This window comes from Vombatus ursinus, unplaced genomic scaffold (genome assembly GCF_900497805.2).
Source record: "Vombatus ursinus unplaced genomic scaffold, bare-nosed wombat genome assembly UNPS02011014.1, whole genome shotgun sequence".
Lineage (NCBI taxonomy): Eukaryota > Metazoa > Chordata > Mammalia > Diprotodontia > Vombatidae > Vombatus > Vombatus ursinus.
Window position 1 is genome coordinate 3,634,562 of NW_020950792.1, and position 13,575 is coordinate 3,648,136.

At 37.0% G+C, this 13,575-nt stretch overlaps 1 protein-coding gene across 1 annotated transcript in view; it reads right to left on the reverse strand.

Moving 5' to 3' along the window:
• The window catches only part of GPC6 (glypican 6), a 1,245,595-nt gene that overhangs the window by 769,659 nt on the left and 462,361 nt on the right, over positions 1-13,575 (reverse strand). The window lies entirely within an intron of this gene.

The window sequence follows — 13,575 nt, forward strand, 5'->3', positions numbered from 1 at the left end:
GCCTCCAGCAATCTAGGCAAAAGAATCCATCTCTACCCGGACACTGCTGGTTAGTTTTTCCCTTCGTAAGCTAGGTCACCCTAAATTATAATGGAAAGTTCCAAGGATAGACAGAGGTTTATTTCCTACAGGCAGACTAGATCCTGTTTGTAACTCTCCTAGTTGGATGGAGTCTCACTCAAGAAAGAAAAGCATGTACCCCGAGGATTTGGGCAATCTTCTCTATCAGCAATATCTTTAAGAGGCTGGCTGAATAACTTACAAGGGTTTATTTCTGAATGAGGAAATAGAAAGGGAAAACCTTAATCCCAATTAATAATTGGTTACTAATATAAGAGAAAAATAATCATTCCTCTCATAATAATAGTTTTTTTACCATGTGTCTGCCTCAAACCAATTCCTTAAATCTTTGACCTTTTTAAAAAAGTATAGATCCTTGAGTTCTTTACTTCCTTCCCTCCCATCTCTTATCAACATGTGGACAGCCAGAGTACTTGATTAGCACCCCCAAATTGTTCAAAGCAAGTAAAGAAGACCTCCAGTATATATGAATGCTCTATGAGGGAACTTTTGGTAAGACACATATAAAAGTTTTATAAGAGGGGCCAACATGGATGTCTGACCAGTCTTGTGTTATGATCCACATTGGTGGAAGGATCTCCATAATGGGTAGGAGCACAAATCCTTTCAATTATTGCTATGGGCCAACTGCAGAATGGGGGAACCTACAACAAGAGTTCTTAAAAGTACAGCAAGTCAAATTTATCTGATGAATGGAGGAAAACAGTGCTTCCTAATAGTGACTCCATCACCTAACTAAGGAGAACGTTGCATTAAGGGTACAACTTAAGACACTACAAACGACCAGAATTCAATGCAGTAAACATTCTGAATCACTACACTATGTTCTTTCTCTCTCTATGTATATACATATACATATATACACATATATGTATGAAAGAAGATAGTTTATAATATTGTCACATATAGATAATAGAAGTGGGGACATAAAAGACGATACGAATATAGAACAAAAGGTTAAGATGGGGAGGGGGAGGGAATAAGTACTTATATAGCATCCATTTGCCAGGAACTGTGTTAAGAACTTCTTACAAATATCATTTCATTAGATCCTCACAGCAACTCTGCGGTGTAGGTGTTATTATTATTCCCATGTTATAGTTAAGGAAAATGAGGCAGAAAGAGGTTAAATGGCTGTCCAAGGTCACACAATTAGGAAATTATCTGAGGCATGATTTGAAGTTAGGTTTTCCTGACTCCAGGTCCAACACTCTATCCCCTATGCCACCCGGCTGGGATTAAACGGCGTGATTCACTATGCCCTACCTGGCTTCTTTTGCTCCTTGCTTTTACCCCTTTCTTTTAAATACAAAGAAGACCTAAGAACATTGGACTAAAGAAAAACTGGGGTGCCTCAGACCCACATAATTTGTGTGGGGTTTCTTTGAGATAGCTTTGCTGAAAGGTTCTGGTGATCACCAAAAAAAAAAAAAGGAATTAAGAGGAATTTCTAAACATAAGTTAGATGGTGACAATATATTTTGATCCAGCTCCAGATAAAGAAGGATAAAAATGCAGGTTGAGTGCCTCATGGCTCTACATAGGTGGCTAACTGGCTGTTTCATGTGTAAAAAGTACCTGACACCTGAAGCTTCTTTTCACTGTTGACAAAAGGCACCCACCACTAAGATTCCAGGAACTGACAGATCTCCCTTGCCTCATGTGACGAAAGGAAGCTAAGGTTTTTTCTCTATTCCTATACTAGGAGTATGAAGGGATCTGCTTCCTTAAAAGAGCTTAAGCCAGTGGGCTCTAAGCTATGAGAAAAATGGCAAAGGCCACTCAGATAGAAAAGACAGGTCTTCAGCTGAGGACTATCGCTGAAGGGAGAAGCTGGGAGGAGAAAGAGGTGTGTCAATCAAGTGCCCAACGGACACATACATATTAGGGACCATGAGAACAGAGGATAATGACACAGAAGTGGCACTGCAGACATTCTAGAGTATCACCAGGGCACCAACTAGCAGCAACCACAAAACAAGCACAAAATGTGGGTTATAATGGTGAAGGCTTTTGACAACCTCTAGGCAGATTATCCATAAAAAACTTCAAGGTATAGATGCATGCATATTGGTGTCAAGAAAGAGTTCCTTTGAGGTAATGAATGTGGAGATTGTATATTAATGAGTCAGATGCCAAGGTGATTTTTCCCTTTGGGACCTGGGGGTGGGGGAAATGTCACATACCACACTTGACTAATGTGGAATAGGTCTTAGAGAGTTTGGGCTACTTCCAACAGCACTGCTGGGGTCATCAATGCACATGTATCTCACAAAGAAGGGGTTGGATCATAGGTTTTAGAGCTGGAAGGGACCTTAGGCATCTTCAGGTCTAACTTCTTCATGTTATAACTCAGGAAACTAAGACAGAGAGAGGCTAGACTCATTCAGAGCCATGCAAATAATATTAAAAGACTGAAACAATATTTGAACCCAAGTCTTTCTGATTCCAAGTTGAATGACATCCATTTTTCCAAAATAGTTAAGTCCTTTCAAAGCCATCATCAGAATTTATATGGAATATTTACTTTTGTCATAACAGTTATTGCCTACTGAAGAAATTTTATAAGCTATAATCAACCTGACATCTGAATGGATTGTTCCAATAAGGCTCTTGTATTTCCTTCCAGAGCAAGAGGTCTTTCATGGCTTGTTGTTGTTGGTGTTGTTTTGACAAAACTTTTAAATTCATCTGGCCTTTTTGTGGGTATGTAAAAACATACATACACACAAATAAGAGGATGTAATCATTATTGTATAGTTATCATCAGATTTTCAATGTGATCATAATCTTTAATCAGCATTAATCAGCTTTGATTTCCTCGAGAGCAAGGAATTAGCTAAGTTCAGCCTTTGAAAGTAAGAGTAGGAACGGGGGTGTGATGAGATGGATGGAAAACCATTTTATTTATATTTTACACTAATCTTAAATACATTAAGTCCTTGCTACCTCATATCACTTCAAGTAGATTATGGTACAGAATGGATAGCTGCCTGTACTTATTCTTAACAGTCATATCCAAATTATCACTAATATCACTTTGGAATATCAAGGACACAGATTTGATTCTGAAGGAATGTTTCTGATTCCTCACAAACATTCATGTAGCTGTCATACTTTGACTAGTTTTCTCTTGAGGTCTTTCAGTAGAGTAGCTGTCATAGAAGTTAAGGTTCCACAGGTCCTACTAGCATGATAGCATGCATCATGAACTAATCTTGCTAGCAATACTTGAAAGGCCACGTAGGGAAATTGAAGGAACGTAGGACTTGAGTATGAAGTTGTCTGTTGAGACCTTATAGTCTTATTAGCACAGTTATATATTGACTGTAGTCAATTAACTGGTTGGGCAATCTTTCTGGGCCTCATTTTCCTCCTTGGCAAAATAACAATAATAAAATTAACAATTCACATTTTTTTTTTTAGCATTTTAAGCCTCAATAGGGTTTGAAGGGCAGTTAAGTGGTACAGTGGATAGGGTGCTGGGCCTGGTGTCATGAAGAATCATGCTCCTGAGTTCAAATTCAGTCTCATATACTAGCTGTGTGATGCTGGACAAACCATTTAACCCTGTGTGCCACAGTTTCCACATCTGTAAAATGAGCTGGAGAAAGAAATGGCAAACTATTCCAGTATCTTTGTCAAGAAAATCGCAAGTGGGGTCACAAAGAGTCAGACATGACTGAAAAATAACTGAACAACAACAGAGAGTCTGAAGAGATTACCTATCAGAATCCTTTTAGCTCTAAATTCCTATATTCTGTTTTTTTAATGTTCTCAATGAGCAACTGTACTCTTTTCCCCTATACATAAATGACTAGGAATTCAAGATCTTATTAAACATATGAGTCCCAAAATAGGAAAATAAAATATTGCTTTTCAGATGTAAAAATTACCCAATGAAAGTTATAAAAAATAAAGTTTAATTTTTTGTGTGTGTGTTAACAGAAATTTTTACAAATTTCACTTCCCTCACTCAGATCCCTGCCTGTTGAGCCCTGTGCTCTGATTGGTAAGGTTTTATCTTATCTAGCCAGTTCCTGGTCTAGAATAAAGTTCTTGGACATCCCCAAACCATCCCACCCTATTCAATTTTCATACTTAGCTCCTCTATTTGTGCTGTTTTCCCCTAACTGAATGTCAGGTCATAGAGGGCAAAGATTATCTTCTTTGCTCATTTTTGAATCTCTTGCGATTAGCACAATAGCTGGTAAAAAGTAAGTGCTTAATAAATTTTTCATTCATTCAAACATTGTTATGATATGGGCTGAAGTTACAGCAAAATTCCTCTTTCCTTTTTCACTGATGTTTTAGAAGTATCATTAGATATATTTAAGTATTCGTGCTCTGGATGGGAAATGCCAAGAAACGCACATTTCAAGTATGTACAAAACATTATCTCAAAATGACACTAAAACTAAATATGAAAGATGAACTGATCTTTAACAACCTCCTTCTTTCTAAGTCAAATGCCTCTGGAGAATCTCGGCCAAAGAAATATTCTCTTGCCAAAAGGTAAATCAAGGAGGTATCCCATAATTAGCCTTGATTGTACCAGTTAATCTTTATCCTGGAGAGTAAAATGCTAATAAAGGTAAGACACTGCAGCAAATGCCTAGTGCTAGAAAAATGATTAATGACTGGCTAAGAAAAATAGATAATTCTGATATTGAGAGAGAGAGACAGAGAGACAGAGGAGACAGAGAAACAAAGATAGAGACAGACAGAGATAGGGAGAGATAGAGAGATAGAGACAGAGAGAAAAAAGAGAGACAGAGAGATTGACTCTACAGGGGAAACCCTTTAACCCTCCAGAGGAAAAGTTGTTCAATTTGCCCATCTAAGCAACATTAGAGATACCACTCTTGCTACTAACTACTACTCCCATGAAATTACTATTTTAAACACAAATATAATTTAAATTCTCACCATCTTTATGAAACTTAATTACAGATCCACAGATCAATGGGATGACAAGGCACCAATGAAAGGTGGGTTGGGTTGGTCCTGCCTCCATATTGAAACAAATGAACCCCTAGAAAGTCAGACATCTTATCTTCTGTGCTACTGATACTGACATGCTATAAAGAGCACTGCCCAACAAGGTCATGGTCCTTGGACAAAGAAGTTCTTTAGAGAAATGACTCAAATGACTCATAAGAAATGACTCATATGTAGAACCCAGGGTTGGTGGTGATAGCATGGCATAGTTAGAAAAAGGGAAAAAAAAAGAAATGGTTTGGCTGTTTAGCGTACTTCATATTATTAACTGTGAAAAATGCAAAGGTAAATGTGACTAATATTGTTGAGAGGTAGTATAGTGGGATGTGAAAAGTACGTATATGCTCTGTTTAAGTTATATCTCTACTACCTGTGGGAACATGGATATCATCTCCTCTCCAGGACTTAATATATTGTATATTTAAAATGAAAAAGAGTCACTGATGAGGCGGTAAAATGGTACAGTGAATGGTAATTCAATCTGGCATCAGAGAACCTTGATTAAAATCTGGACTCAGCCCCTTATTATATTTATGACATTGGACAAGATAGTTACCCTCTCTAGGCCTCATCTGGGAAATGAGGAGGCTGTTCTCAATGACTCTGAGGCTCTTTGAAATGCTATTTTTTATTTTTTTGGAAATGTTAAATTTATGATGTTATAATTTCTAAGGTTATTTCCAGCACTAAATCCTATGATTCTGATGTTTGATAAACTGCAAATAGAGGAACATAGATTTAAAAATGGAATGAATCTCAAAGGCCTTCTGGTTAAATTCCTCAATTTTACAAGTAAAGAGACTGAGGCCCAGGAAGGCTAAAAACCACTGAATTCACTTTCCTTCTTGCCTCTTCACTCATTTTTTATGATAATTTTTATTTATTTTTTTGTTTTCAACATTTACTTCCACAAGATTGTGAGTTCCAAATGTTCACCCCATTTTGCCCCTCCCCCCACCCCAAGATGGCATGCATTCTGAATACCCCTTCCTCTAGTCTTCCTTCCCTTCTATCTCTCCCTCCCCCTTCTCTTATCCCCTTCCCCTTCAATTTTCCTGTAGGGCAGGATGGATTTCTGTACCCCATTTTCTGTATTTCTTATTTCCCAGCCGCATATGAAAACATTTTTTAAACATGTGTTTTTAAAACTTTGGGTTCCAAATTTTGTCCCTTCCTCCCTACCCACCAACCCTCATTGAAAATGCAAGAAACTAAATATAGGTTATATATGTGCAGTTATGCAAAACACTTCCATAGTAGACATGCTGTGACAAACTAACTCTATTTCCCTTAATCCTATCCCACCCCCCATTTACTCTATTCTTTCTTTTGACTCTGACCCTCCTTAGATCTACTTGCTTCTGATTACCCCTTTCCCCAATCTGCCCTACCCCTTTCCCCAATCTTCCCTCTTCTCTATCATCCCACTACTCTCTTGTTCCCTTCCCCCCCCATTTTCCTGTAGGGTAAGACAGATTTCCATACCCAATTGAGTGTGTATATTATTCCCTCCTTAAGTCAAAATCTATGAGAATAAGATTCACTCATTCCCTCTCACCTTCCCCCATTTCCCTTCCAATGTAAGAGCCTTCTCTTTTCTGTTTGTTTTTTTTTGTGTGTGTGGGATAATTTACCCCGTTCTACCACTCCCTTTCTACTTCTCCTAGTATAATCCTCTCTCACCCCTTAATTTTATTCTCCAGATATAACCTCTTCATCTTCAACTCAACCTGTGCCCTCTATCTATCTGTCTATCTATCTATCTGTATACACACATATAATTTTTTCCCTCCAACTACCCTAATACTGACAAAGGTCTCATGAGTTACAAACATCATCTTTCCATGCAGGAATGTAAACAGTTCAACCATAATAAGTCTCTTATGATTTTCTCTTTCCTGTTTACCTCTTCATGTTCCACTTGAGTCTCGTATTAGAAAGTCAAATTTTCGATTCAGCTCTGGTCTTTTCATCAAGAATGCCTGAAAGTCCTCTATTTCACTGAATGACCATTTTTTTCCCCTGCAGAATTATACTCAGTTTTGCAGGGTAGGTGATTCTTGGTTGTAATCCTATCTCCTTTGCCCTCCAAAATATTATATTCCATGCCCTGCGGTCCCTTAATGTAGAAGCTGCTAAATCTTGTGTTATCCTGATTGTGTTTCCACAATACTTGAATTGTTTCTTTCTGGCTGCTTGTAATATTTCCTCCTTGACCTGGGAACTCTGGAATTTGGCTACAATATTCCTAGGAGTTTTCCTTTCGGGATCTCTTTCAGGTGGTGATTGTTAGATTCTTTCAATTTCTATTTTGCCCTCTGGTTCTAAATTATCAGGGCAGTTTTTCTGGATAATTTCTTGAAACATGATGGCTAGGCTCTTTTTTTTTGATCATGGCTTTCAGATAGTCCAATAATTTTTAAATTCTCTTTCCTGGATCTATTTTCCAGGTCAGTTGTTTATTCAATGAGATATTTCACATTGTTTTCTAATTTTTCATTCTTTTGGATTTGTTTTACAGTGTCTTGATTTCTCATAAAGTCACTAGCTTCCAATTGCTCTATTCTAATTTTTAAGGAAGTATTTTCTTCAGTAATCTTTTGGACTTCCTTTTCCATTTGGTCAATTTTGTTTTTTAGGGCATTCTTCTCCTCATTGGCTTTTTGGACCTCTTTTGCCATTTGGGTTAGGCTATTTTTTAAGGTGTTATTTTCTTCAGTATTTTTTTGGGTCTCCTTTAGCAAGCTGTTGAGTTGTTTTTCATGATTTTCTTGCATCACTCTCAGTTTTTCCTCTACTTTTCTTACTTGCTTCTCAAAATCCCTTTTGAGCTTTTCCAAGGCCTGAGACTGATTCATAGTCTTTTTGGAGGCTTTGGATGTAGGAGCTTTGGCTTCGTTGTCTTTTTCTGGTTGTATGTTTTGATGTTCTTTGTCACCAAAGTAAGATAATATAGTCTGATTCTTTTTGCCCTGCTTGCTCATGATCCCAACCAATTACTTGAATTTTAAACTCTTTGTTAAGGTAAGAGTCTGTTTCCAATGTGGAGAATGTATTATCCCAAGCTTTGGGGGTTTGTACAGCTGTTTTCAGAGATACTTCTAGGGACCTGAAAATTTTCAGTTCCTCCAAGGTGCTATAATAAGGCGCAAGGTGTTTTCTCTCCACCGCCACAAGAAGCTTTACCACACCAGCATTCCTCCTTGCCCCAGAACTGCCCCTCAGAACTGTGACCCAGTTCCAAGCACCGGTAAAGCAAGAGATTCCTGCCTCAGCACTGGCAAAGAGATCCCTGCAATCCCCCTCTGATCAACCACTTGATTCCCCCTCAGTCTGTGGACCAAAAGCTCAGGAAACAGCCACAGCCCCGGGGGTGGCTGAGACCTAGCTCCTTCTCTCACCACAGCCACAGACTTTTCCCACTGACCTTCCAAGTTGTCTTTGGCATTTGTGGGTTGAGAAGTCTGGAAACCACCACAGCTGCCTGCGATTCAGTCCTCTGAGGCCTGCTCCAGGTTCTCTGTGGCCTGCACACCCATGCCACACTGCGCTTCTCTCCCAGCCCAGTGCGATATACCTTTTTGATCAACCATCCAGGCTATCTTGGGCTGGAAATTTGTTTCACTCTGCCTTTTTGTGGGTTCTGCTGCTTTAGAATTTATTTAGAGCCATTTTTATAGGTATTTGGAGGGGTTTGGGGGGAGAGCTCAAACAAGTCACTGCTTTCCCTCCACTATCTTGGCTCCACGTCTTGCCTCTTCACTCTTAATCAATAAACATGTAGAATGATCTTATTATGTGCTAGGCACTATTGTCAAAAGAGTTTGAGATCCAGGTAGAAGGGCAAAAAGATACAGAAAATTTCAGACAGGACAAATGTGTTTAGAGAATGACCAGTTCTCTTGGAGCATGACATAGGCTAAAATGAGTAGTGTTACGTAAGTTTGCTGAAGTAGTTTCAACTTTGATTGTGGAGGGGCTTTGAGGGTTAAGCATTTATTTACCGAGGAGACACTTTTAGAGATATAGAAACATGCTATCTAAGTGCTTGGACAATATCTCCTAAGGTAATTTTGGTGATTTTTATAGTTTCAAGCAATCTGGGTAATTCAAGCAGCGAGTACTTGGAAACTTTCAATGTTTTCACCCTGTATTACTCAGTTGTTTCAATTCTTCATAGAGGTAGCCATAGAGCAGTAAAATGTTACACACCACTATACAGGATTTTACTAGAAAATTCAGTTCTGCAATAAACATGCTCAATTTCTCTGTATCCAGAACCCTTCAGATCATTATGACAGTAGACACAAAGGATTGATTGCCAAAAATGGAAAAGAAGCTATTCATCACAACTATCACCTTTTATTAAGTTCTAAAATTTACAAAAGCTGAATCTTTATAAGCATGTAGTGCTAAGAATACAAATATGGTTAAATTTTTAAAAGCCTTTTTGGTCTGAAGAAAATGTGGAATGTGATGGTCGAAACAGACTCCTTAAACAAATTGTTAACTTGTCAGTCATATGTGACTTTTTTTTTTTTTTACAACTGCAGTGAAAAAAACAAACAAAAAAAAAACTAAACCAGGGATGCCAGAATGTGGCCACTCATGCAATGAGTGGGAACATACTTTCTTGTAATATTTGTTTTCTTTCATCTTTTCCACTAAATCTTATGCTCCTATCTTTAGATATAGAACTAATTTTCTTGGCTCACAGTTACATCTCTGTTATAATAAAACTATCTTACCTGCTTTTAATAGCTTCCCAAATATTCAGATCCCCTTAGAGTATTATCCATAAGGTACAATAAATTCAGAAGAAAGATGGCAGCTGAGACCCTTTGAGTTTTCTCTAACAGAAGCAGAAAACACAAAATGAATTGAGTCTAGCGTAGCTAATATAAGGATGTAGGTCAAGATGGAAGACACATTATTTAACATACTGGCTCCTTCCTTCTTCCCTCCATTTTTCCTTCCTTCCTTCCTTCCTTTCTACCTTCCTTCCTTTCTTCCTTTCTATGCTAAAATACAATCTAACAAAAATACTTTATATATTCAAATAAGAGGCCATTTCTATTATTTAAAACCCTGACAGAACCATTAATCTTTAATGATATCTGAGGATGTGATATGGTTCTTGACATCATGTTATTTCACTTAGATACAGTTGCTTAAGAGCCTTATGCTGGGGAGGTTTAAAGAGAATTAAATTTCATAAAATAAAGATTAAGAGTTACAGTTTTATAGGGATAAAAACTATAGATTTCTGAAATCAACTTTCTATATGGCACTCTAGACTTGTTGACTATAAAAGCAAAGTAAATACTATGGAAGTGATTGTCAACATCTAAGAAGAATATGAATAATACTTTGTTTTCCAGAACATACTACCAGCCAACAACGATATGCATATTTGAAAAAAATTTCCCCCCATGATGTGGATAAATTGCATTGAAATAGCAACACTGTTAATGTAGACCCTTTTGCCCTATGCCATGCAATCCTGAGAAGATTGATTGGAGATTGGGGTCTGCAAAGCATGTAATAGAATGTTTCTCTATGTGCTCTTCTGGGCACTAAAGAAGGAGCACAGACTTCACCAGCATCATGTTCTAACCAACTGCACTGTTGTAACTGATTCCCACAGAGTATAGTCAACTTTTTAAAGTAAACTTTAATCACCTAACATTTAGAATAAAATATGTACCTTTCTGTATTCATCTCTATCCATGTCTGATATTAGTAGCTCACTCTGTTCCTGACTGATTGTATTATCTCCTACTGGTCAAGTCAATTCAATCACATGGTCAACTGGGGGTGGGATGGGATCGGTTAACACTTCCTTTGGGCTCATAATCACACAGGGTCTGTCTCGTCAATGTACTCCTGAGCCTGCAGTCCACTGCTGCTACAATGAGCTGCTATGGGACTTTATGATTATGAACTAGATTGCTGTTTTTCACATGGTCTCAGAGGTGTGTCTGACTCTCTCAGTCTATTGCAAAATAGTTCTTGTGTGGTATCATCTCTCTTTATGTAATGATTCAAATATTTCATTCTTTTCAAATTGATTATGGTCTTATTTGCAACTAACTTACATTTTTGATTGATTTATTCATTCAGATTATCTGGGCATTCTGTTATTATATTAACTGGGGATAAATTCTCAAGATACCTTCAAAAAGGAGTAAATGGCAGAGCCAAAATAAAATCCAGGATTCTCTGACTCCAAATCTAGAATTCTTTCTACTATGCTACTTAATTCAAAAGACTATGACCTAAATATCTTTACAAGAAAATTAAGAAGATAAATACCAGGCTATTGCATGCATTTGGATGAAATGAGCTCATGGAACTGCTATTTCAGTAAATATAGCTTGGATAAACACAGCAGAAGGCTAATAAACTAGAAGCAGAATTAAATAGGTTTAGGACAGGGGTATGAATTGCATTTGGGAAATTACCTAGTGCATTTTAAGGACCACAAGCTTCTGCTTTTTAATCTAATATTTTTTAAGTTATGCCATGTAGCTGTGGATCACAGAATACCACAAACTTTAAAGAATTAAATTTATGAGTCAGACACAGGTCTGCCTTGAGAAGTAGCAGACTCTCTCTTTCCTTAGAGGTCTTTAAGCAGAGGGTGGAGGACCACTTTTTGGAGAATGTGATAGTGATTATGCTTCAGTATAGGTTAGGCTAGAAGATCACTCAGGTTGCTTCTAAATCACAAGTTCTATTATTCTTTAAAATCACTTAAACTTGCTCTCCCTATCTATAAAATGGAGATAATGACGTTGGGTAATACCCTCAATGTGGTGGTGAAGAATGTTCTTTGTAAACACAAAAGCAGAATTATTATTTTGTATTACCACTTTTAAAATAACTTTTTTTTCAAAGTCAATGTAGACAGATTAGATAACACTATGCTCTTAATTTTAGAAATTTGGGATTTAATGTGGTAGAGTTGAACAGCTCTGACAGTTGCATAGTTTTAATGTCATTTATTTTAATTTCCAAAATACCCCTTTGTTTTAAAAGATTTTTGAGGCTGAGAAATAAAGAAATACAAAATGATTGACCATTATCATTAGTGAATATTAAGTGTCTGTTCTATATGCGTCCTCTACAAGGAATTAGAGAGATATGAAAGTATAAGAAATGTTTTCTGCCCTTGGTGAGTTTAAAATACAGTTGAAAAGATGGAGTATATGCATATAATAATAAAGAAAAATACGAAGTCTTACATGCTGGGTACTAAATGAATGATATTAACAGATAGGACTATAGGAGTTAGAGGAATATGTGAATTAAAAGCAAGAATACTATTTGGAACTCAACTGTCAATCTATAAACCTTTCCACAACAATGCCGATCTAAGAAGATATTAACAACTTAAAATCAGTTTCTTGAATTAGAATAGATGAATATAGCTTGCTACATTAAAGGACAGTTCTTAAATAGAGGAAATGGAATTCTCAATTATAGGTGATGCATCATTATAAAATATTCATCATCTGAAACAGAAAATTGAAGAAAAGCAGAGTCTTTGACAAGACTTCTTTTGAAGAGGAATGGGACATGTTAATTGTGTTTTAATACTGAAGAGGAGATATCACTGAATTGATCACATTTTATTGATCCTTTCCTAGATTTACCTTCTTGTGAACATCCATCTATCCATTTGTGGTCTGTAATGGACAGTCTAAGATAGCTCGTCCCAGGCTGCCAATAAAAGGCCTCGGACAGCAATGACATTAATTCCCAGAAACAGGCAGGGAACACCAAATCTATTTCAGTTGCTAAGGGGTGAGGGGTGTGTGTGTGTGTGTGGTGTGTGTGTGTGTGTGTGTGTGTGTGTGTGTGTGTGTGTGTAGGGAAGGGTTAGATGAGTGGAAAATTAACCACTGAATGGTTAAATTGTTTTACATAATTTTCTGAAGATATATTTTAACAAAGGAACTAAAAATCTATTTACTAACATTTCATTTTACACATTTCTAAAAGAGCAAGTGACTCTAGTCTTGTAATGGAAATATTTAAGATAACTTTCCATTTAACCTGAAACATATAATCTGTAAAAACATGTAAGCTAGCTATATATAACCCCATGCCTTGCTTTGCTTTTAGTTCAAGTCATCATATACCTCACACTTCCACCCATAATCCCAGGCTGCAAAAGTAATGCAAGTTTCTGCTTGGAGTATGGGGGGTGTCATAAGCAATCATAAGCAAACACATCTGTAGAAAAGGTACTAAAATGTATTTCTCTATAATAAAACTGACTTGGAGAAAATCAATACAATTAAGTGGCTACCAAAAGTGGATATTAAATGCAACAGTCAAAAGAAAATAAGAAAACTTATATGGTGCAGATCATGCAACTAAAAATCAATGAGACTTAAAAAGACTATCAATAGATAAAAGCAATAAACCAATCTGTCAAAGAACAAAATGCAATAATGAGACCTTTGGGTACTGATAAGTTAAATT